At 38.6% G+C, this 26,868-nt stretch overlaps 1 protein-coding gene across 2 annotated transcripts in view; it reads left to right on the top strand.

Moving 5' to 3' along the window:
- Nucleotides 1–26,868, top strand: part of P4HA3 (prolyl 4-hydroxylase subunit alpha 3) — a 1,158,229-nt gene that overhangs the window by 5,606 nt on the left and 1,125,755 nt on the right. The gene's annotated exons all lie outside the window — the stretch shown is intronic.

Genomic DNA, 26,868 nt, shown 5'->3' with positions numbered 1-26,868 from the left:
ACTTGCAGAGACATCTTCAATTTCTTGTATACACTTGCAGATTTAAATCTTTCACAAAGTAAGATCTTGGTTTTGTTACTTTGGCAATTACTGTAGCTTCCATCTCAACAAACTGTATATTCCTGAACACTTGTATCTTTATATTACACCCTTCACTTGCATGTGACATACTTTTATACTTTTATTAAAGTTTCTGTTTACTCTGGTTCTGTTTCAAATGTCAAAAATATTAAAACATTTTCTTGATTTGTAAGCCAGTGCTATGATACAGTAGGACAAAGCCCTAAATATGTCCAGTTAGTGGCTTGGATGGCAGAAAGGGATGGTCATGCTTGTCCTGAGGGGAGGGTGTTTGTCGATAACACTCTGTGAGGGGAGGCATGGTCCAAAGAGAGGAGTAATCCTTGGATGCTGTGTCAAGAGACATAGGGTAGGGAGAAGAAAAAACAGGTAGGGGTCATAATAAAAAATCCCATGGCTGTTGACTGACAGCCAGGACTTCTCAGGATGCCCTTAAGATCCATACCAGCCCTAGCCCATATCAGAAGAGTCTGGGGGTGATGGATAAGGCTACCCGACCATGGACGTGTGATGGTGGGTAGGGGTGTCGTAGGATGAAGCAAGATGGAGTAAAAACAAATATTGATAGTAACAAAGAAGTTGTAGTTGGTAATTTACTTGCCAGTCATTCATCCATAAGTAGTTTTGCTGGTGATAAACCTACTTCTTGGAGAGCTATACTCTTATATTGTAGGACTGACAAATAATGCTTGTTGAGTGTCACATTTTGTCAGGTTTTAATTATTTGTATCATGTTGAGTGTCACATTTTTGTCAGGTTTTAATTATTTGTATCATGTTGAGTGTCACATTTTTGTCAGGGTGTAATTATTTGTATCATGTTGAGTGTCATACTTTGTCAGGGTTTAATTATTTGTATCATGCTGAGTGTCACATTTTTGTCAGGGTGTAATTATTTGTATCATGTTGAGTGTCACATTTTTGTCAGGGTGTAATTATTTGTATCATGTTGAGTGTCATACTTTGTCAGGGTGTAATTATTTGTATCATGCTGAGTGTCACATTTTTGTCAGGGTGTAATTATTTGTATCATGTTGAGTGTCACATTTTTGTCAGGGTGTAATTATTTGTATCATGTTGAGTGTCACATTTTTGTCAGGTTTTAATTATTTGTATCATGTTGAGTGTCACATTTTTGTCAGGGTGTAATTATTTGTATCATGTTGAGTGTCACATTTTTGTCAGGGTGTAATTATTTATATCATGTTGAGTGTCATACTTTGTCAGGGTTTAATTATTTGTATCATGCTGAGTGTCACATTTTTGTCAGGGTGTAATTATTTGTATCATGCTGAGTGTCACATTTTTGTCAGGGTGTAATTATTTGTATCATGTTGAGTGTCACATTTTTGTCAGGGTTTAATTATTTGTATCATGCTGAGTGTCACATTTTTGTCAGGGTGTAATTATTTGTATCATGTTGAGTGTCACATTTTTGTCAGGTTTTAATTATTTGTATCATGTTGAGTGTCACATTTTTGTCAGGGTGTAATTATTTGTATCATGTTGAGTGTCACATTTTTGTCAGGTTTTAATTATTTGTATCATGTTGAGTGTCACATTTTTGTCAGGGTTTAATTATTTGTATCATGCTGAGTGTCACATTTTTGTCAGGGTGTAATTATTTGTATCATGTTGAGTGTCATACTTTGTCAGGGTTTAATTATTTGTATCATGCTGAGTGTCATACTTTGTCAGGGTTTAATTATTTGTATCATGCTGAGTGTCACATTTTTGTCAGGGTGTAATTATTTGTATCATGTTGAGTGTCACATTTTTGTCAGGGTGTAATTATTTGTATCATGTTGAGTGCCACATTTTTGTCAGGGTGTAATTATTTGTATCATGTTGAGTGTCACATTTTTGTCAGGTTTTAATTATTTGTATCATGTTGAGTGTCACATTTTTGTCAGGGTGTAATTATTTGTATCATGCTGAGTGTCACATTTTTGTCAGGGTGTAATTATTTGTATCATGTTGAGTGTCATACTTTGTCAGGGTTTAATTATTTGTATCATGCTGAGTGTCACATTTTTGTCAGGGTGTAATTATTTGTATCATGTTGAGTGTCACATTTTTGTCAGGGTGTAATTATTTGTATCATGCTGAGTGTCACATTTTTGTCAGGGTGTAATTATTTGTATCATGCTGAGTGTCACATTTTTGTCAGGGTGTAATTATTTGTATCATGTTGAGTGTCATACTTTGTCAGGGTTTAATTATTTGTATCATGTTTAGTGTCATACTTTGTCAGGGTTTAATTATTTGTATCATGCTGAGTGTCACATTTTTGTCAGGGTGTAATTATTTGTATCATGTTGAGTGTCACATTTTTGTCAGGGTGTAATTATTTGTATCATGTTGAGTGTCATACTTTGTCAGGGTGTAATTATTTGTATCATGTTGAGTGTCATACTTTGTCAGGGTTTAATTATTTGTATCATGCTGAGTGTCACATTTTTGTCAGGGTGTAATTATTTGTATCATGTTGAGTGTCACATTTTTGTCAGGGTGTAATTATTTGTATCATGTTGAGTGTCATACTTTGTCAGGGTGTAATTATTTGTATCATGTTGAGTGTCATACTTTGTCAGGGTGTAATTATTTGTATCATGCTGAGTGTCACATTTTTGTCAGGGTGTGTTGAGTGTCATACTTTGTCAGGGTTTAATTATTTGTATCATGTTGAGTGTCATACTTTGTCAGGGTTTAATTATTTGTATCATGCTGAGTGTCACATTTTTGTCAGGGTGTAATTATTTGTATCATGTTGAGTGTCACATTTTTGTCAGGGTGTAATTATTTGTATCATGTTGAGTGTCATACTTTGTCAGGGTTTAATTATTTGTATCATGTTGAGTGTCACATTTTTGTCAGGGTTTAATTATTTGTATCATGCTGAGTGTCACATTTTTGTCAGGGTTTAATTATTTGTATCGTACTTTCCACCCATCCATTACTCTGAGGAGAACAAGAACTCAACATTTTATGCCCTCTTCATAGAATCTTGACACTACTGTGTGGGATTTTGTATATCATTTTTCATAAACACTGTGGACAAAGGACCGATATTGCACATCCTGTTTCATTTTGTTTTAACCAACTAGCTCAAAAACAAATGAGGTCACCCCAAAATCATGCTCCATTCACCATGCACCTGCACAATCTTAGCTCACCCCACTGTCATTAAACCATGGCAAAAAAAGGCATGCTAGACAATGGTGCTATCCTTGGCAGTGGAGTGAACCTCCTCTCCTGCCAGGATGTAAAATGTAAAACCTCCGTTGAATAGAAAAGTTCATCATAGCTTCATAGGTTAGTACTAGGCGAACTGCCATTATGGGCCATTTTAAGCCTAGCCAATTGATCCATGTGAGAATCAAACCCTGTACCTTGTGTTATGTAAGGCAAACACCTTAACCATTATGATAGGGGACAAGGTTTCTTACTAGCAATGGAGTCCTCTAAGGTGCAGAAACCTGATATCTACCACACAATATCCTGTCCCACCCCGCAGACGGTGATGTTGACAAGCCTCCAGCAATAGACACATGCATTGCTCTGGATTCCCCTCATTACCATAGTATGGTTATGACCTCCAACACCACCAGCATGTACAATAACTCTGATTCATTCATGCCAGTGATAGTCAGTGTAACAGAGTAAGGCAATTAACTCCTGTACAATATGTCCACACTGTACACTGATTAGTTGCCTTGTAGATTAACTCTGTGAGAGTTCAGCTGAACTAGTGCTTTTAAGATACAAGGGGACAATAGAATTTATCAATAAAAATACAATCTACCACATGTATAGAAATAGATAAATATCATTATCAGAAGACCACAAGACTGTATGACAGATGCATAAAATAGGTTTGACAGATGGCTTACAGAGTGAGTTAATCCGAGGGACAAGAATACAAGTTCATCCACAACAGATGCCAAAAATGTCCACTTCCATCATGTGAAGCCAGTAGTGGTGCTAGAGCTGTAGTTTTTTTGTCATTCCTCAGCACAGGATTGTCTGGTATGCATGGCATGTGGTAGCACCCTCCCCTGAGGACTGATGCAATTCATATCTAAGAATCACTGTAATCCCCAGTATTATAATGAACACTGTATATAAGATCTGTGCACTATATTCACAAATACCTAGATTTGTATTTAAATTCCCATTCTCTTGCAAGTTTCAATTCCAAACTAGTGAACTATGCACTATTGTTTGAGACCACTATTTCTGGCATTCCGTACCTTGACAAGACACTTTAGAATTTTTGTTACACCAATGCTTTAAGCAGTATCTTTCCACTGGGAACTTAAAATTCAATTAGTACACATCATATAGTAGCCCTCATGATACTGAAATTAACATGCACTCATTTTATTTCACGGGAGACATAGTAGACAGGTAAAATTACTCTGTGTGTTGCATTCTGATTATAGTACGCATTACGCACTTTGCACTTTTGTGTCATCTAATTAGTCTGTTCAAACAACTTTGACCAATAAAGTATATTTCTTTCCTGCCTTGCATTTTTTCCTGAGTGTGATAATGTTTTCCTGATATTGTTGCTGTTAACCTTTGAACACTTTAAAGTCCATTTCTGTATGTGAAACACAGCTTTCTGCAGTATTTATTTATTTGTATTTATTTATTCTTTGTTTACCAGAATAGTTCCACTAGGTTTGTGTCCTCTCTTCAGGAATGACCTGAGGTGGTATTTGTACTACTAGAGAAAATTTAGTTTATCAGAGAACTTCCCCTATTTTCTTCAATAGGTGCCATGGGATGTTCTATATCCACCTGAGCTACCACCAATTGAAGCAGATGGGACCTCGGTTTAACATTTCATCTGAATGACAGCACACTCTGGAGTGCAACCCCCCCCATGAAACATTGCAGTGTTAAAAAAAGCACCCAGGAAAAAATACATCAACATTAGGTTGTGGCAGTCAAGTTTCTTGATGGCCATTAACTATGAACCTACGAAACTGAACTTCTCAATTGCCAAGCGACCTTGATTATTTGAATGGCTTTTTGTATTTTCCAAAGACAGTTCAAAACATGATGTGATGCTTCCTATACTTTGCATTCACAAGTAAGCAAAATCTGCCCCAAGGACTTTACTTTATGCACAAAATATGTCACGAAAGTTCATGCTAATTTTCACACAGAACCTTACAACTTCAGTGCTATAAACGTAGATGCTAAAACATTATATTCTGCTCCTGCATTCGTGTTAAAATAAATAGTATGCCTTGAACTGTAAGCTTTTCTCCATGCTCTGCATCTGCATTTCTCCCTCATCCAGAACAGTGTGCCTTTTTTAAATTCATACTCAATAACATGCAGGTCTTGCACTTCCCATACTCTGGAATAGACTACCTATCTATGTCAAACAGAGCTCCTCATTAGCAATCTTCAAGAAAAATCTTGATGACTGGATGGGAAATGGGAAATTCACCCCGGAGATCACTTCTGTGGCTCTGCTTGACAGGGGCACAGGAAAATAATTTTCTTGGGTGGTGAAAGCCAGGGTACATTTTTTGGCTAGGCTTGTATGGGCCCTAGGGCCGACAGCCTAGTACCTACCTATGAACCTATATAAGAAATTTGTTTCTTACAAACTTGTGAACTAATTCTTGCCAGAGCATAGCCTTATAAGGCCGATTAAATGCTTTCCACTTTCTTTTCTCGTGTCTATAAACACAGCTACTATGTGAGGCGTTATTTCCAATTGTTGTTGCTTCTCAGTTTCATCTTGTATATATACCACCGAACTTTTCATTTTGTATTATATATTCATTTCTCTTTTTCACTCTGGACTTCATTTTCATATTATTAAATTATTAAAGAACCATGACAACCTTAAAGAGGATTTCGCCCAGTTAAGACTACTAAACCAACAAAAAATGTAAATCATTAGAAAAAAAAACAATAACGGAAATTAGATTTCTTGTAATGTGGCTATCTTGTTAAATGCCACCTACATTTACATAGTTTAAAAATAAAAATTATATAAAGTTAAGACTTGTAAATTACACGATATATATGAAGTTTAACTCAAAACAGATTATTTCAAAAACATGGTGTGATGAGATTATGTTGTCACTTCCTGTGACTCAGAGTTTAAACCTTATAAGTGTTTTTAACTCACTTTGTTAATTGATTTTCAAACCTCTGAGGAAGCTACGTGTCAGTAGCGAAAACGCTTTTTTGTCTTCAATAAAAACTAGCGTTAAGGACTACTGGACTGTTTGTGTTTGGGAAGAGGACTCCCGTTGTGCATTGTTCTTGTCGCTGGTTTATTTACTTTTATTTCATCATTTTGTATTATATATTAATTTCTCTTTTTCACTCTGGACTTCATTTTCATATTATTAGCCTAGATTTTAATTTTGCAGATTTCAGTTACTTATCACATTTGTTTGTTTATCTTTAGTTGATCAGGTTAGTTCCATTACCCTGGTAGCGTCTTTTCAGGGGAGACCTGAGGTGGTACTAATATTGCTAGGGTATCAGGGAACATCTAGTATTTTCTATAGGTGCCATGGGATCTTTTACTTTCACTTGAGCTATCACCTACTCAGTAGATGAGGCCTCAGTTTAACATTCCATCTACAGGATGGCACACTCAGGTGTGCAGCAATGCCCTTATGCTGTATTGCAGTGTCTGTATCAAATGTATTTGATTTTATTACAAAGATAAAAGATATATATTGGAAGGCAGACATGTATTTTGTGGTAATAGATGTCGTGAGTCTTTATACGAACATAAGACATGAAGATGGAAAGATGGCTATTAAGTATTTTATGGGTAATGAAAGTGTGGTGAATTATGTAATGGAATTGTTTGACATATGTTTAACCAATAATATGTTTGAATTTAATGGTTCCATGTATAAACAGAAGCAGGGCACTGCTATGGGGGCAGCTTTTGCCCCTAGCTATGCAAATGTATTTATGGGATTTTTTGAAGATAAATACATATATACTAATGCATTTTTTAAAAAATATGTACAGATGTACTATCGTTACATTGATGATTTAGTGTTTATATGTAAAGGGGGTCAATTAGAAATTGACAATTTTCTAACTGAAATACAGGACAATGTAATGAATATTAAATTTGATGGGCTACAAAAGGGCCAAGAAGTGCAATACTTGGATATTTCAATTATGGGAAAAAAAGGACAAAAAATAGAGTATCAAATACATAGGAAATTCCAAGGGAGTGGCTCTGTATTACATGGTAGCAGCCATCATCCCTTGCATATTATGAAAGCGATTCCCTATACAGAACTGAATAGGGTAAATAGATTATGTAGTAATTCTACAACTAAGGAAAAGGAACTTATGGCAACTTGTAATAAATTTATACAAAGGGGTTATAATCAATATAATATAAATCAGAGTTTGGACAAAGTTAAAAAATGCGGAAAGTATTATGCTGAGGGGGTGTGGAATACATTACAAGAAAGCAAGGAGAATGTATATTTTGTTTCCACATTTTCTATAGCCTCCAATAGTGTTAAATATTATGTTTTAAATAGTTGGAAGCTATTACAAAAGGAAGTAGAGTGTCTAACAAATAAAAATATAGTTTTTTCATACGGAGGAAGAAACATACAAGATTTTTGATACATAGCAGGTTTAAAATGGTATGTCAGCCAATGTTGTCACAAGTTATGGAATATGGAACAAAGAGATGTGGGAAATGCACTATTTGTAAGTTTATTGTAAAACAATTTCATCAGATCAATAATACTGTTTTTGAAATTAAGGAAACTATAATTGTAATTCTATGGCAGTAATATATGGAATTGAGTGTGGCTGCAAAAGTTTTATGTCGGGAGACGAAAAGAACATTGACTTGTAGGATAAAGGAACATGTAAGGGATATTTTGAAAATAAGGAAACTAGCCCCTTGGCAGGCATTTCCAAAAGTATCATGGGGAAAGGTGGAGAATTTGAAAGTGTCAGTATTAGATAGTATTGAGAATTTAAAGTATTTAAATGAAAAATCTATAAAACAAATACTTAGGAAAAAGGAATTATATTTTATATTAAAATTTAATACGCTCAAACCCAATGGTTTGAATAGTGACTGTTCATGGAAAAGTTTGCTGTAATGAATGTTTGTTAGAAAAACAGCATTTTATGCAATTTTATCTGTTCTGTTTTTTTAAAAAAATGTATGAAAGAGTTGATTGAATAATTGCAAATAATTAATGTGTGATAGTAGGTGCTTAAAAGAGAGGCTAATTGCTTAGTTCAGTGAACTATCTACTCTGAAAAGGCTATTTGCCGAGGCGCTAGAGAGGAGAACAGAAGTGTGTTTTTTCGTGTTACTGGATGTAACTACAACCTTTGGATTAAAGCTTTTTACAAAGTTGCAACGGAGTCTTCTTTCGTGTGGTATAACAACAGTCTTCCAAACTTTTTGTGGTTTTTGATACTTATCACATTTGTTTGTTTATCTTTAGTTGATCAGGTTAGTTCCATTACCCTGGTAGCGTCTTTTCAGGGGAGACCTGAGGTGGTACTAATATTGCTAGGGTATCAGGGAACATCTAGTATTTTCTATAGGTGCCATGGGATCTTTTACTTTCACTTGAGCTATCACCTACTCAGTAGATGAGGCCTCAGTTTAACATTCCATCTACAGGATGGCACACTCAGGTGTGCAGCAATGCCCTTATGCTGTATTGCAGTGTCAACAGGCAATCTACCTGGTGTGGGAATAGAACCCACAGCTTTCTGCAACAAAGGTTAACATGCTATCTGTTGTGCCACTGACATTGCTAAATTACTATTTTTTAATTTGTCTGTATTCTCAGTAACTCTGCACAAATCTCAGTGCTTATTGCAATGTCAGCTCTGATTCTAATAACAGCCTGTATCATACTTTTGATAAGTTTTAATGTCACAAACAGTTGTCTCAGATTGGTAAATCATGCATGCCCCAATTTCACAGTCTTCTCTCTGTTCATGACCTCATCTACAGAAGCACCAAATAAAAAGAAAAGAACAGATACGTTCTGTACTTTTAATAAACAAACAATAGATACAGCAAAGCTTTCGGGTTTCCCCTTCCTCAGTGCTACTTCAAAATGAATTAAATCATACCTCAATAAATAGTAAATGCAATCAAAACTTGTGACACAGCCAACCAATAAGATACATGCATACATATCAAAACTTATTAAAGATTGAAAACATTTTTTATGCAATTTATGCTGTCTTCTGATTACGAATGGTTTTAAACTCTCTGCATTATTGATACCAGGGTAAACATCAGCTTGCAACCTTGTTATCCAGGAATATTCAGCATTCTCTAACAAATTATACATTTCACCTCCCCTCACATTTTTATTGATTATTTTGATGATACTAAACTTAAAATTATGTTCAATGCTGTTCTCAGCTACATGTTTGGCCAGTGCATTGGTCTGAACATCTCTCTTAGTTTCAGACTTACATGTGCATAGGTTCATAGGTAGGTACTAGACTATTGGCCCTGGTACCTATATAAGCCTAGCCAAAAAGGTACCCTGGCTTTCACCACCCAAGAAAATTATTTTCCTGTGCCCCTGTCGAGCAGAGCCACAGAAGTGATTCCCCCGGGGTGAATGTCCTATTTCCCATCCAATCATCAAGATTTTTCTTGAAGAGTGCTAATGAGGAGGTTTGTTTGATATAGACAGGTAGTTTGTTCCAGAGTATGGGAAGTCTCTGGGACAGGAATGTATCCCTCCAGCATGTTCTGTTTATTGTGGTGACAAGGTTTAGGTCCCTAGAACGTGTAGCTCAGAGGGATTGGGATTTCTTTAAGTGGAACATGTCCAACAGCTCTGGGTTTGACATAGCTTTGCATGTTAGGCAGAGATCACCTCTGAGTAGGTGATATGTGACAGAGTAAAGCTGGAGTTGTTTGAGATGGTCAGTGTAGGGCATCTGTCTGAGGCCAGTAATCCTCTTTGTGAGGTATTTCTGCTTCCTTTCCAGTTGTTGTAGATGTCTTGTGAGGTACATACCAAAAGGGGCGCTGTACTCCATAATGGGTCTAATGAGTGATGAGTAGAGGGGAACAATGACCTCTTTTTTCCAGGATGAGAAACCTTTTGTGATGAGGTGTGCCATGTAGAAGGATTTCCTGACTACAGTGGCGATGTGATTATCAAAGTAAAGACTACTGTCTCCCTGTGTCCCAAGGTCTCTTATCATACTTTCGGTGTTAAGTAGACTACTGCCTATGTGGTAGTTCATGGGTACAAAGTTTTTACCAAAGGGGATGACAATGCACTTTTTGGCATTGAGCTTGAGGCCATGGCTTTGATACCAGGCATCTGTCTCAGTGAGGCCCTTTTGTAGGATGTCCACACCGTTAGGAGCTTCAATTATGGCTCCTAGTTTGCAGTCATCTGCGAACTTCATTAGCCAAAGACCTTCTGTGTTAGCCTGTACTTCAGAGAAGTAGATACCAAACAGGAGAGGAACCAGGACTGAACCTTGTGATACTCCACTTGTCACTGGTCTGAAATTGGATTTGGAGTCTGCTACTTTCACAGTGTGGGTTCTGTCAGTGAGCCACTTGGCAACCAGTCTTGTGACATAGGGATTTATACCTAGTTTAGTGAGTTTATCTATAATTCAAGAGTGGGGGCTGGTGTAAAAAGCCTTGGCGAGATCTAGATAGGCTGTGTGAACCACCTTACCCTCGTCTATGGCTTTGGTGACTGCTTCAAAGAAGGCTGTCAGGTTTAGGAGACATGATCTGCCTTTTACAAACATGAACTGGGTGGGGTCCAGAGTCTGGAGATTACCAGTATCTTTGTTTATGAGTTCTTGATGATACGTTCCATGGCCTTGCAGGCCAGGCTTGTCCGGCTAATGGGGGCAGTAGTTCCCAGGATCCATGGTGGCTCCCCCTTTGTGGAGTGGGATAACTGTCACTGTGCGCCATTCAGTAGGTATAAAGCCTGAGGTGAGGCTATGATCGAACATAGTACTTAAGGTGGGGTGCCAGTTTGTTCTGTAGTTCATGTAGAATGCAGCCTGGGATGTTGTCAGGTCCCATGGATGCGGTGTTCTTGGCTTTGGAGAGTGTGGTTTTTACCTGTGCAGCCGTGATTACAGGAACTTTGCATTCTTCCAGTATAGAGATGGCCCTTTAGGGGATGAGAGGGGTGTAAAGTTAGCACTGAAACTACCTGCCAGGATGTTGGCAGTATCAGTTGGTTCTATATTGTGCTGTAACTCAGAGCAGATCTGAGTGTTGCCATTGAGATTCTTGACATAGCTATAGAATGCTTTGTGGTTGTCTTTAGAATCAGTGGCAATTTTGTTTTTGTAACTAGCTTTGGAAGATTTCATGAGGGATCTCAGCTTCTTACTGAGGCTGACCAGGGTGTTCCTCCAATCATGGGATTTTACTCTTTTTTTGCAACAGTTTCTTTCTTCTGTTGTAGAATTTGTTTATGGCAGGGGACCACCAGATTGTCTTCCTTTTTTTGGAGGATAGCATCTTGGTTCTGTTAGGGATAGCACAATCCATGCACTCGTGTAAATGCTTATAAAGTGCATTTGTGTAGGATTCAACAGTCGTAAATCTATTGTCCATCTGCATGGGTGTCGTGAAGTTTGCCATTTCTGTCTTAAGAAGTGTGAAGTTGGCTTTGAAGAAATTTTTTACGGTGGTTTCCCTAATGGGGGTGGGGGCAGGATGTGGATGTCTAGGGTGATTAGCTTGTGGTCGGATCTGACCAACGAGGAATTGACTTCTGGTGTGTAACACCGGTCGCCCATGTTGGTAATGACCAGGTCTAGGATATTGCTGCCCCTGGTGGGGGTGTGGATAAGTTGGTCCAAGGCATTGGAATTTATGAATTCCAGAAAACGTTGAGCAAAAGAGTTGGTACATGAGTAGTTTTCCCAGTTAATGGTGGGGTAGTTGAAATCGCCCATTATTAGGGTGTTGGGTTGTACCCTAATATTTTGCAGTGTATCAAAAAATGAAGAGTGGGAATCCTGGGGCATGGTGGGGGATCTTTAGTAAACTACAATTTGGATTGCGGTCTTGCCCAGAGTTAGCTGCACTTGGATAGTCTAGGATGCATTATGCTGAGCAACTAGCCTGGAGTTGTGGATATCTTTAATGAATATGGACATGCATCTGCCTTTAGTGTTTCCGTCCAGGTTAGGTGGCCAAAAGGTGTGGTATGAATTATAGTCTGGTAATGCAGGGGTGCTCTCCGGAGCCTTGAACCAGGTTTCTGTCACTGCACAGATGTTAATGTTCTCCATTTTAAAGAGTGCCTTGAGTGAGTGCATTTCGAGGTTTAGACTTCTAGCATTGAGTAGCATTACCCTCAGATTTTGCTTGCTTGTACCTGTTACGATGGTGAGTTTGTCATTTGAACCTTGCCTAAAAAAAGGCACTTGTGTTCTATTTTGCAATCTTTCAACCTCCTGCTACTTTTACCTACATAAAATGAGACATTTTGTGCATGTGGCCAAATACACTATTTGTATTGTATTGCAATTAGCATAGGAATTAAAATTATATAGATATTTCGTATTCAAGTGATTTTTTGAAAATAATTATTTGCTTGAAGTAATGATAATAAGGGGAAACGGTTTATTACGGCAACACTGGAATAAGGGGAACGATTATTACGGCAACACTGGAATAAGGGGAAACGGTTTATTACGGCAACACTGGAATAAGGGGAAACGGTTTATTACGGCAACACTGGAATAAGGGGAAACGGTTTATTACGGCAACACTGGAATAAGGGAAAACGGTTTATTACAGCAACACTGGAATAAGGGGAAACGGTTTATTACAAAACACTGGAATAAGGGGAAATGGTTTATTACGGCAACACTGGAATAAGGGGAAACGGTTTATTACGGCAACACTGAAATAAGGGGAAACAGTTTATTATGGCAACACTGCAATAAGGGGAAACGGCTTATTACGGCAACACTGGAATAAGGGGAAATGGTTTATTACGGCAACACTGCAATAAGGGGAAACGGTTTATTACGGCAACACTGGAATAAGGGGAAACGATTTATTACACCAACACTGGAATAAGGGGGAATGGTTTATTACGACAACACTGGAATAAGGGGGAAGGATTATTACGGCAACACTGGAATAAGGGGAAACGGTTTATTATGGCAACACTGGAATAAGGGGAAACGGTTTATTACGGCAACACTGGAATAAGGGGAAACGGTTTATTACGGCAACACTGGAATAAGGGGGAACGATTATTACGGCAACACTGGAATAAGGGGAAACGGTTTATTACGGCAACACTGGAATAAGGGGAAACGGTTTATTACGGCAACACTGGAATAAGGGGAAACGGTTTATTATGGCAACACTGGAATAAGGGGAAACGGTTTATTACGGCAACACTGGAATAAGGGGAAACGGTTTATTACGGCAACACTGGACATACAGTCTTTGTTTACATTTATCCCAAATGATTTGGGCTTAGAGTCTATTCATGAATTTTTAAACTTTAATACAGATAGGTCAGTAAGGCAGATATCCACTATATGTGAAATAATATATAATTCTCATGAATAATGTTTTTTTTTTAATGAGAAACTATATTTGCAGATTTCAGGGGTGGCAATGGGTACTCCCCTGACCAATATGCAAACCTTGTTTTGAATCAATCAGAAAGTAAGTTTATCTACACAAATTATGGTTATTGTGACTCAATTATTTTATAAGAGATTTGTAGATGATTGTTTCCTGCTATGGAAAAGTACGGAAGCTGAAGTGAAAAGATTTGTTTTTTCTTTAAAGGAGACTACTACGGTTCAAATTATGTTGTTCAGATAGCAGCATAGCATTTTTAGATGTTAATTTGTCTGTAGAAGGGGTGGATTTACATACAAATGTACATAAAAAATCTGTGCATGCAAATAGATATACGCATAGGCGTAGTATGCATGCTCCCCATACCTTTAAAGGTATTGCCAAAAGTCAGCTTTGTAGGGCAAGTAGGTTGAACACTAATCAGCAGATCTGCAATGAACAAGTGGTGGATATGATGAAGGAATTTATGGACAGAGGATATAGTAGGGAGAGTATGAATTGCATGGCCCATGAAGTTATGGAAGAAAGGTCTAACACTACGGCCCCATTTTATAGTGAAGGAAATTATGTTAGAAATAATAGTGGAGCTAGAGATCATATAATTAGACATATTACAACTTTTAATACTAGCACAAGGGAGGTGGAGAATGTTATATGGAAAAACTGGAATATTTTGTTATCCATGCCAGAATTGGTCAAATTATTACAGATAACCCCCACTTTGCTTATAAAAATGAGAGAAGCCTCAAGCAAAGACTGTGTTTTAAAGATCTCAGATTTAATAAAGTAATAAGAACATTAGCATTAGAAAGCAAGGTACCTTTCCTTGCTATAATTGCAGTTGCTGTGAGGACATAGTTACAGACACTCGGTTTATTCACCCAAATATCAAATATGTATATAATTTTAATTGCTATGCTAATTGCAATACAACACAAATAGTGTATTTGGCCACATGCACAAAATGTGTCTCATTTTATGTAGGTAAAAGTAGAAGGAGGTTGAAAGATCGCATAATAGAACACAAGTCTGAAATTAGGAAGGATGTTCAGACCAATCCACTGGCCAAACATGTAGCTGAGAACAGCATTGAACACAATTTTAAGTTTAGGGTCATCAAAATAATCAATAAAAATGTGAGGGGGTGATATGAATAATTTGTTAGAGAATGCTGAATATTCCTGGATAACAAGGTTGCAAGATGATGTTTACCCTGGTATCAGTAATGCAGAGAGTTTAAAACCAGTCTTAGTCAGAAGACAGCATAAACTGCATTAAAAATTACGTCAGTATAAGTTTTTAACAAGTTTTTATATGTATGTATGTATCTTGCTGGTTGGCTGTGTCACATGTTTTAATTGCTTTTACTATTTATTGAGGCATGATTTAATTAATTTTGAAGTAGCACTAAGGAAGGGAAAACCCGAAAGCTTTGCTGTATTTATTGTTTGTTTATTAAAAGTACAGAACGCATCTGTGTTCTTTTCTTTTTATTTGGTGACCACGACTGTTTATTGAACACAGTTCAACACAGTGGTCTTCTTTGTTGTTGTTTTTTTTTTCTCATCTACAGAAGCACCTGTAATTTCCTGTGCCCTCTGATTCCTTTTAAAGAATAAATTCCTTACAAATGGTAGATTTTTCTGTTTGGCACGAAGTATCATCTATATTTCTCACATGACTAATTTGTCTTTCTCTTCCTCTTGGAGGTACTGAATAGCTTTATAGATTCCTTGCCTGCAATATGTTTGTGTGTTTCATGCTCTACTTTCTTTGGTTTCTCTGAAGTTTCTCTGCAGTGAGATACAGATCAAACTTCTGTATCCAAAACTTCCAGTTTTGAGGCAGGTTTGCTATAGTTTCAGTGACGATTGTGGTTGTAGCAGAATCATTCTTAAAAAAATGTTGCAGTAATTTGAAAAGTCTGTAATATTTTCAAGGTGAAATTTGTTCTGGCATTTATACTTTCAAAACAACAAAAAAAGACACTTTCTGTGATTGCCTTGCCAAAATAAAAAAAATGAAATCCATTCTATATCCATTCTAGTTGTTATGATACAGCATGTGTAAATGGTTGTAATGCTTTTTCTTCTCTTTCTGGAAAGTCACAGAATGAATATTCAGCAGGGCTGCCATTGCTGGTGTCATTAATTTAACTTCTGACGTCATGTTGCATGTTGCTGTTAAAGCATTTTAAGAATGGCTCAGTGAAGATGCATGGCATGAGGTGTTTTCAATTCAAGGTCTTTACTACAAGTACCTTGCAGTGACATGCATTACTCTTAACTGAAATTCCCTCTTTCAATGAGGCATTACATAGTCCCAAAGAGAGTGCATATATATATATATATATAATATATATATATATATATATATATAGTGTATTCCTCCTCCTTCATATAATGATAATTAAAGTCACTGTTCCTGTGGAAAAAAAGTAAAGACTTGGTTTCTGTACAAAGTTAAGCATTTGCTTTTCATCTTTGCTTTGTGAATTAGGAGAAGAAGACCATTTTCAAAACACAGAGTACATATTTACCTGATTCAAGGACATGTATTTTGGCAGCAGAAAAAGATTCCCATTTGATTTTAATAAGGATTCCCTGATAGCCAGAATTACCAGTGGGATATCTGCATCAAAATTCTGATGGCATACTAAAGATTGCATTACATCAGTATTGTGGCTGGTTTTGTATATAAACATTTCCAGAAGATGGGATTTTTGAGTCATGTAGCACAGATGTGAATGTTATGGTCTAACAGAACTTTTAACCGCGTTTCCAGCATTCATCTACTGCTTTTATGGGGCTAAGAATCCTAGCGCAGTAACAGAGAGGACCATAGATAGTAAGAGAGCATGCATTAGAAGGAACATGATATGGAGATGGACCCTGGCATGACTGAGTAGTAAATGATATGGAGATGGACACTGGCATCATTGAATAGTAAATAATATGGAGATGGACACTGGCATCACTGAGTAGTAAATAATATGAAGATGGACACTGGCATCACTGATTTGTAAATTATATGGGGGTGGACACTGGCATCACTGAGTAGTAAATGATGTGGAGATGGACACTGGCATGACTGAGTAGTAACTGATATGGAGATGGACACTGGCATGACTGAGTAATTGATATGGAGATGGACACTGGCATGACTGAGTAGTAAATGATATGGAGATGGACACTGGCATCACTGAGTATTAATTGATATGGAGATAGACACTGGCATCACTGAGTATTAATTGATATGGAGATGGACACTGGCATGACTGAGAAGTAAATGATATGGAGATGGACACTGGCATCATTGAATAGTAAATAATATGGAGATGGACACTGGCATCACTGATTTGTAAATTATATGGGGATGGACACTGGCATCACTGAGTAGTAATTGATATGGAGATGGACATTGGCATGACAGCATTAAATGATATGGAGATGGACACTGGCATGACTGAGAAGTAATTGATATAGAGATGGACACTGGCATCACTGAGTAATAATTGATATGGAGACGGACACTGGCATTACTGAGTAGTAAATAATATGGAGATGGACACTGGCATGACAGTAGTAAAGGATATGGAGTTGGACACTGGTATGACTGAGTAGTAAATGATAAGGAGATGGACACTGGCACCACTGAGTATTAAATGATGTGGAGATGGACACTGGCAAGACTGAGTAGTAAATGATGTGGAGACAGACACTGGCATGACAGTAGTAAAGGATATGGAGTTGGACACTGGTATGACTGAGTAGTAATTGATATGGAGATGGACACTGGCATGACTGAGTATTAATTGATATGGAGATGGACACTGGCATCACTGAGTATTAATTGATATGGAGATGGACACTGGCATGACTGAGTAGTAAATGATTTGGAGACAGACACTGGCATGACAGGAGTAAAGGATATGGAGTTGGACACTGGCATGACTGAGTAGTAATTGATATGGAGATGGACACTGGCATGACTGAGTAGTAATTGATATGGAGATGGACACTGGCATCACAGAGTATTAAATGATATGGAGATGGACATTGGCATGACTGAGTAGTAATTGATATGGAGAAGGACACTTGCATCACTGAGTATTAAATGATATGGAGATGGACACTGGCATAACTGAGTAGTAACTGACATGGAGATGGACACTGGCATGACTGAGTATTAAATGATATAGAGATGGACACTGGCATCACTGAGTATTAATTGATATGGAGATGGACACTGGCATGACTGAGTAGTAAATAATATGGAGATGGACAGTGGCATGACTGAATAGTAAATGATATGGAGATAGACCCTGGCATCACTGAGTATTAATTGATATGGAGATGGACACTGGCAGAACATGAATATTAAATGATATGGAGATGGACACTGGCATGACTGAGTAGTAATTGATATGGAGATGGACACTGGCATGACTGAGTAGTAAATGATATGGAGAAGGACACTTGCATCACTGAGTAGTAAATGATATGGAGATGGACACTGGCATCACTGAGTACTAAATGATATGGAGATGGACACTGGCATGACTGAGTAGTAAATGATATGGAGATGGACACTGGCATGACTGAGTAGTAATTGATATGGAGATGGACACTGGCATGACTGAGTAGTAAATGATATGGAGAAGGACACTTGCATCACTGAGTAGTAAATGATATGGAGATGGACACTGGCATGACTGAGTAGTAACTGATATGGAGATGGACACTGGCATCACTGAGTAGTAAATGATATGGAGATGGACACTGGCATGACTGAGTAGTAAATGATATGGAGATGGACACTGGCATCACTGAGTAGTAAATGATATGGAGATGGACACTGGCATGACTGAGTATTAAATGATATAGAGATGGACACTGGCATGACTGAGTATTAAATGATATGGAGATGGACACTGGCATGACTGAGTAGTAACTGATATGGAGATGGACACTGGCATGACTGAGTAGTAAATGATATGGAGATGGACACTGGCATCACTGAGTATTAAATGATGTGGAGATAGACACTGGCATGACAGGAGTAAAGGATATGGAGATGGACACTGGCATCACTGAATATTAATTGATATGGAGATGGACACTGGCATCACTGAGTATTAATTGATATGGAGATGGACACTGGCATCACTGAGTATTAATTGATATGGAGATGGACACTGGCATGACTGAGTAGTAAATGATGTGGAGATGGACACTGGCATGACAGTAGTAAAGGATATGGAGATGGACACTGGCATCACTGAGTAGTAAATGATATGGAGATGGACACTGGCATCACTGAGTATTAAATGATATGGAGAAGGACACTGGCATGACTGAGTAGTAACTGATATGGAGATGGACACTGGCATGACTGAGTATTAAATGATATAGAGATGGACACTGGCCTCACTGAGTATTAAATGATATAGAGATGGACACTGGCATGACTGAGTATTAATTGATATGGAGATGGACACGGGCATGACTGAGTATTAAATGATATGGAGAAGGACACTGGCATGACTGAGTAGTAACTGATATGGAGATGGACACTGGCATGACTGAGTAGTAACTGATATGGAGATGGACACTGGCATGACTGAGTAGTAAATGATGTGGAGATGGACACTTGCATCACTGAGTATTAATTGATATGGAGATGGACACTGGCATGACTGAGTAGTAAATGATATGGAGATGGACACTGGCATCACTGAGTATTAAATGATATGGAGATGGACACTGGCATGACTGAGTAGTAAATGATGTGGAGATGGACACTGGCATCACTGAGTATTAAATGATATGGAGATGGACACTGGCATCACTGAGTAGTAACTGATATGGAGATGAACACTGGCATGACTGAGTAGTAATTGATATGGAGATGGACACTGGCATGACTGAGTAGTAAATGATATGGAGATGGACACTGGCATGACTGAGTAGTAAATGATATGGAGATGGACACTGGCATGACTGAGTAGTAACTGATATGGAGATGGACACTGGCATGACTGAGTATTAAATGATACAGAGATGGACACTGGCATCACTGAGTATTTAATGATATGGAGATGGACACTGGCATGACTGAGTAGTAACTGATATGGAGATGGACACTGGCATCACTGAGTAGTAAATAATATGGAGATGGACACTGGCCTGACTGAGTAATAAATGAAATAGAGATGGACACTGGCATCACTGAGTATTAAATGATATGGAGATGGACACTGGCATCACTGAGTATTAAATGATATGGAGATGGACACTGACATGACTGAGTAGTAAATGATATGGAGATGGACACTGACATCACTGAGTATTAAATGATATGGAGATGGACACTGGCATGACTGAGTATTGAATGATATGGAGATGGACACTGGCATCACTGAGTATTAAATGATATGGAGATGGACAGTGGCATCACTGAGTATTAATTGATATGGAGATGGACACTGGCATCACTGAGTATTAATTGATATGGAGATGGACACTGGCATCACTGAGTATTAATTGATATGGAGATGGACACTGGTATCACTGAGTATTGATATGGAGATGGACACTGGCATGACTGAGTAGTAATTGATATGGAGATGGACACTGGCATTACTGAGTATTAAATGATATGGAGATGGACACTGACATGCCTGTGTATTAATTGATATGGAGATGGACACTGGCATGACTGAGTAGTAAATGATATTTAGATGGACAATGGCATCACTGAGTAGTAAATGATATGGAGAAGGACACTGGCATGACTGAGTAGTAACTGATATGGAGATGGACACTGGCATCACTGAGTATTAATTGATATGGAGATGGACACTGGCATGACTGAGTAGTAAATAATATGGAGATGGACACTGGAATGACTGAGTAGTAATTGATATGGAGAAAGACACTGGCATGACTGAGTAGTAACTGATATGGAGATGGACACTGGCATGACTGAGTAGTAACTGATATGGCGATGGACATTGGCATCACTAAGTATTAATTGATATGGAGATAGACACTGGCATCACTGAGTATTAATTGATATGGAGATGGACACTGGCATGACTGAGTAGTAACTGATATGGAGATGGACACTGGCATGACTGAGTAGTAAATGATATGGAGAAGGACACTGGCATGACTGAGTAGTAAATGATATGGAGATGGACACTGGCATGACAGTAGTAAATGACATGGAGATGGACACTGGCATCACTGAGTAGTAAATGATGTGGAGATGGACCCTGGCATGACTGAGTATTAAATGACATGGAGATGGACACTGGCATGACTGAGCAGTAAATGATATGGAGATGGACACTGGCATGACTGAGTAGTAACTGATATGGAGATGGACACTGGCATGACTGAGTAGTAAATTATATGGAGATGGACACTGGCATGACTGAGTAGTAAATGATATGGAGATGGACACTGGCATCACTGAGTTGTAAATGATATGGAGATGGACACTGGCATCACTGAGTATTAAATGATATAGAGATGGACACTGGCATCACTGAGTAGTAAATGATATGGAGATGGACACTGGCATGACTGAGTATTAAATGATGTAGAGATGGACACTGGCATCACTGAGTATTAAATGATATGGAGATGGACACTGGCATGACTGAGTAGTAACTGATATGGAGATGGACACTGGCATGACTGAGTAGTAAATGATATGGAGATGGACACTGCCATGACTGAGTAGTTACTGATATGGAGATGGACACTGGCATGACTGAGTAGTAACTGATATGGAGATGGAGACTGGCATGACTGAGTATTAAATGATATAGAGATGGACACTGGCATCACTGAGTATTAAATGATATGGAGATGGACACTGGCATGACTGAGTAGTAATTGATATGCAGATGGACACTGGCATCACTTAGTCATAAATGATATGCAGATGGACACTGGCGTCACTGAGTATTAAATGATGTGGAGATGGACACTGGCATTACTGAGTAGTAAATGATATGGAGATGGACACTGGCATCACTGAGTATTAAATGATATGGAGATGGACACTGGCATGACTGAGTAGTAATTGATATGGAGATGGACACTGGCATCACTGAGTAGTAATTGATATGGAGATGGACACTGGCATGACTGAGTAGTAACTGATATGGAGATGGACACTGGCATCACTGAGTAGTAAATGATATGGAGATGGACACTGGCATGACTGAGTATTAATTGATATGGAGATGGACACTGGCATGACTGAGTAGTAAATGATATGGAGATGGACACTGGCATGACTGAGTATTAAATGATATAGAGATGGACACTGGAATGGCTGAGTATTAAATTATATGGAGATGGACACTGGCATGACTGAGTATTAAATGGTATGGAGATGGACACTGGCATGACTGAGTATTAACTGATATGGAGATGGACACTGGCATGACTGAGTAGTAAATGATATGGAGATGGACACTGGCATGACTGAGTAGTAACTGATATGGAGATGGACACTGGCATGACTGAGTAGTAACTGATATGGAGATGGACACTGGCATGACTGAGTATTAAATGATATAGAGATGGACACTGGCATCACTGAGTATTAAATGATATGGAGATGGACACTGGCATCACTGAGTATTAAATGATATGGAGATGGACAGTGGCATCACTGAGTATTAATTGATATGGAGATGGACACTGGCATCACTGAGTATTAATTGATATGGAGATGGACACTGGCATGACTGAGTAGTAACTGATATGGAGATGGAGACTGGCATGACTGAGTATTAAATGATATAGAGATGGACACTGGCATCACTGAGTATTAAATGATATGGAGATGGACACTGGCATGACTGAGTAGTAATTGATATGCAGATGGACACTGGCATCACTTAGTCATAAATGATATGCAGATGGACACTGGCGTCACTGAGTATTAAATGATGTGGAGATGGACACTGGCATTACTGAGTAGTAAATGATATGGAGATGGACACTGGCATCACTGAGTATTAAATGATATGGAGATGGACACTGGCATGACTGAGTAGTAATTGATATGGAGATGGACACTGGCATGACTGAGTAGTAACTGATATGGAGATGGACACTGGCATGACTGAGTAGTAAATGATATGGAGATGGACACTGGCATGACTGAGTATTAAATGATATAGAGATGGACACTGGCATGACTGAGTATTAAATGATATGGAGATGGACACTGGCATGACTGAGTATTAAATGGTATGGAGATGGACACTGGCATGACTGAGTATTAACTGATATGGAGATGGACACTGGCATGACTGAGTAGTAAATGATATGGAGATGGACACTGTCACGACTGAGTAGTAACTGATATGGAGATGGACACTGGCATGACTGAGTAGTAACTGATATAGAGATGGACACTGGCATCACTGAGTATTAAATGATATGGAGATGGACACTGGCATGACTGAGTAGTAATTGATATGCAGATGGACACTGGCATCACTGAGTCGTAAATGATATGCAGATGGACACTGGTCTCACTGAGTATTAAATGATGTGGAGATGGACACTGGCATTACTGAGTAGTAAATGATATGGAGATGGACACTGGCATCACTGAGTATTAAATGATATGGATATGGACACTGGCATGACTGAGTAGTAACTGATTTGGAGATGGACACTGGCATCCCTGAGTAGTAATTGATATGGAGATGGACACTGGCATGACTGAGTAGTAACTGATATGGAGATGGACACTGGCATCACTGAGTAGTAAATGGTATGGAGATGGACACTGGCATGACTGAGTATTAACTGATATGGAGATGGACACTGGCATCACTGAGTTTTAATTGATATGGAGATGGACACTGGCATCACTGAGTATTAAATGATATGGAGATGGACACTGGCATGACTGAGTAGTAAATGATATGGAGATGGACACTGACATCACTGAGTATTAAATGATATGGAGATGGACACTGGCATCACTGAGTATTAAATGATATGGAGATGGACACTGGCGTCACTGAGTATTAATTGATATGGAGATGGACACTGGCATCACTAAGTATTAATTGATATGGAGATGGACACTGGCATCACTGAGTGTTAATTGATATGGAGATGGACACTGGCATGACTGAGTAGTAAATGATGTGGAGATGGACACTGGCATGACAGTAGTAAAGGATATGGAGATGGACACTGGCATGACTGAGTAGTAATTGATATGGAGATGGACACTGGCATGACTGAGTAGTAAATGATATGGAGAAGGACACTGGCATGACTGAGTAGTAACTGATATGGAGATGGACACTGGCATGACTATTAAATGATATGGAGATGGACACTGGCATGACTGAGTAGTAACTGATATGGAGATGGACACTGGCATTACTGAGTATTAAATGATATGGAGATGGACACTGACATGCCTGTGTATTAATTGATATGGAGATGGACACTGGCATCACTGAGTATTAATTGATATGGAGATGGACACTGGCATCACTGAGTAGTAAATGATATGGAGATGGACACTGGCATGACTGAGTAGTAATTGATATGGAGATGGACACTGGCATGACTGAGTAGTAATTGATATGGAGATGGACACTGGCATGACTGAGTAGTAAATGATATGGAGATGGACACTGGCATCACTGAGTATTAAATGATATGGAGAAGGACACTGGCATGACTGAGTAGTAACTGATATGGAGTTTGACACTGGCATGACTGAGTATTAAATGATATAGAGATGGACACTGGCATCACTGAGTATTAATTGATATGGAGATGGACACTGGCATGACTGAGTATTAAATGATATGGAGAAGGACACTGGCATGACTGAGTAGTAACTGATATGGAGATGGACACTGGTATCACTGAGTAGTAAATGATATGGAGATGGACACTGGCATGACTGAGTATTAAATGACATGGAGATGGACACTGGCTTGACTGAGCAGTAAATGATTTGGAGATGGACACTGGCATGACTGAGTAGTAAATGATATGGAGATGGACACTGGCATCACTGAGTATTAAATGATATGGAGATGGACTCTGGCGTCACTGAGTAGTAAATGATATGGAGATGGACACTGGCATCACTGAGTATTAAATGATATGGAGATGGACACTGGCATCACTGAGTATTAATTGATATGGAGATTGACACTGGCATCACTGAGTATTAATTGATATGGAGATGGACACTGGCATCACTGAGTATTAAATGATATGGCGATGGACACTGGCATGACTGAGTAGTAACTGATATGGAGATGGACACTGGCATGACTGAGTAGTAACTGATATGGAGATGGACACTGGCATGACTGAGTATTAAATGATATAGAGATGGACACTGGCATCACTGAGTATTAAATGATATGGAGATGGACACTGGCATCACTGAGTATTAAATGATATGGAGATGGACACTGGCATCACTGAGTCGTAAATGATATGCAGATGGACACTGGTCTCACTGAGTATTAAATGATGTGGAGATGGACACTGGCATTACTGAGTAGTAAATGATATGGAGATGGACACTGGCATCACTGAGTATTAAATGATATGGAGATGGACACTGGCATCACTGAGTAGTAATTGATTTGGAGATGGACACTGGCATCCCTGAGTAGTAATTGATATGGAGATTGACACTGGCATGACTGAGTAGTAACTGATATGGAGATGGACACTGGCATCACTGAGTAGTAAATGATATGGAGATGGACACTGGCATGACTGAGTATTAATTGATATGGAGATGGACACTGGCATGACTGAGTAGTAAATGATATGGAGATGGACACTGGCATGACTGAGTATTAAATGATATAGAGATGGACACTGGCATGACTGAGTATTAAATGATATGGAGATGGACACTGGCATGACTGAGTAGTAAATGATATGGAGATGGACACTGGCATGACTGAGTAGTAACTGATATGGAGATGGACACTGGCATGACTGAGTAGTAAATGATATGGAGATGGACACTGGCATGACTGAGTAGTAAATGATATGGAGATGGACACTGGCATGACTGAGTAGTAACTGATATGGAGATGGACACTGGCATGACTGAGTATTAAATGATATAGAGATGGACACTGGCATCACTGAGTATTAAATGATATGGAGATGGACACTGGCATGACTGAGTAGTAACTGATATGGAGATGGACACTGGCATGACTGAGTAGTAAATGATATGGAGATGGACACTGGCATCACTGAGTATTAAATGATATGGAGATGGACACTGGCATGACTGAGTAGTAAATGATATGGAGATGGACACTGGCATCACTGAGTATTAAATGATATGGAGATGGACACTGGCATGACTGAGTAGTAACTGATATGGAGATGGACACTGGCATGACTGAGTAGTAATTGATATGGAGATGGACACTGGCATGACTGAGTAGTAACTGATATGGAGATGGACACTGGCATCACTGAGTAGTAAATGATATGGAGATGGACACTGGCATGACTGAGTATTAACTGATATGGAGATGGACACTGGCATCACTGAGTTTTAATTGATATGGAGATGGACACTGGCATCACTGAGTATTAAATGATATGGAGATGGACACTGGCATGACTGAGTAGTAAATGATATGGAGATGGACACTGACATCACTGAGTATTAAATGATATGGAGATGGACACTGGCAACACTGAGTATTAAATGATATGGAGATGGACACTGGCATCACTGAGTATTAATTGATATGGAGATGGACACTGGCATCACTGAGTATTAATTGATATGGAGATGGACACTGGCGTCACTGAGTATTAATTGATATGGAGATGGACACTGGCATGACAGAGTAGTAAATGATGTAGAGATGGACACTGGCATGACTGAGTAGTAATTGATATGGAGATGGACACTGGCATGACTGAGTAGTAAATGATATGGAGAAGGACACTGGCATGACTGAGTAGTAAATGATATGGAGATGGACACTGGCATGACTGAGTAGTAACTGATATGGAGATGGACACTGGCATGACTGAGTAGTAAATGATATGGAGATGGACACTGGCATGACTGAGTAGTAACTGATATGGAGATGGA

The sequence above is a fragment of the Protopterus annectens genome, chromosome 5.part1, assembly GCF_019279795.1.
Source record: "Protopterus annectens isolate FY-2018-M chromosome 5.part1, PAN1.0, whole genome shotgun sequence".
In the NCBI taxonomy this organism is placed as follows: domain Eukaryota; kingdom Metazoa; phylum Chordata; order Ceratodontiformes; family Protopteridae; genus Protopterus; species Protopterus annectens.
Note: the sequence above shows the minus strand (reverse complement) of the source record. Positions and strands in the feature narration are given on the sequence as shown.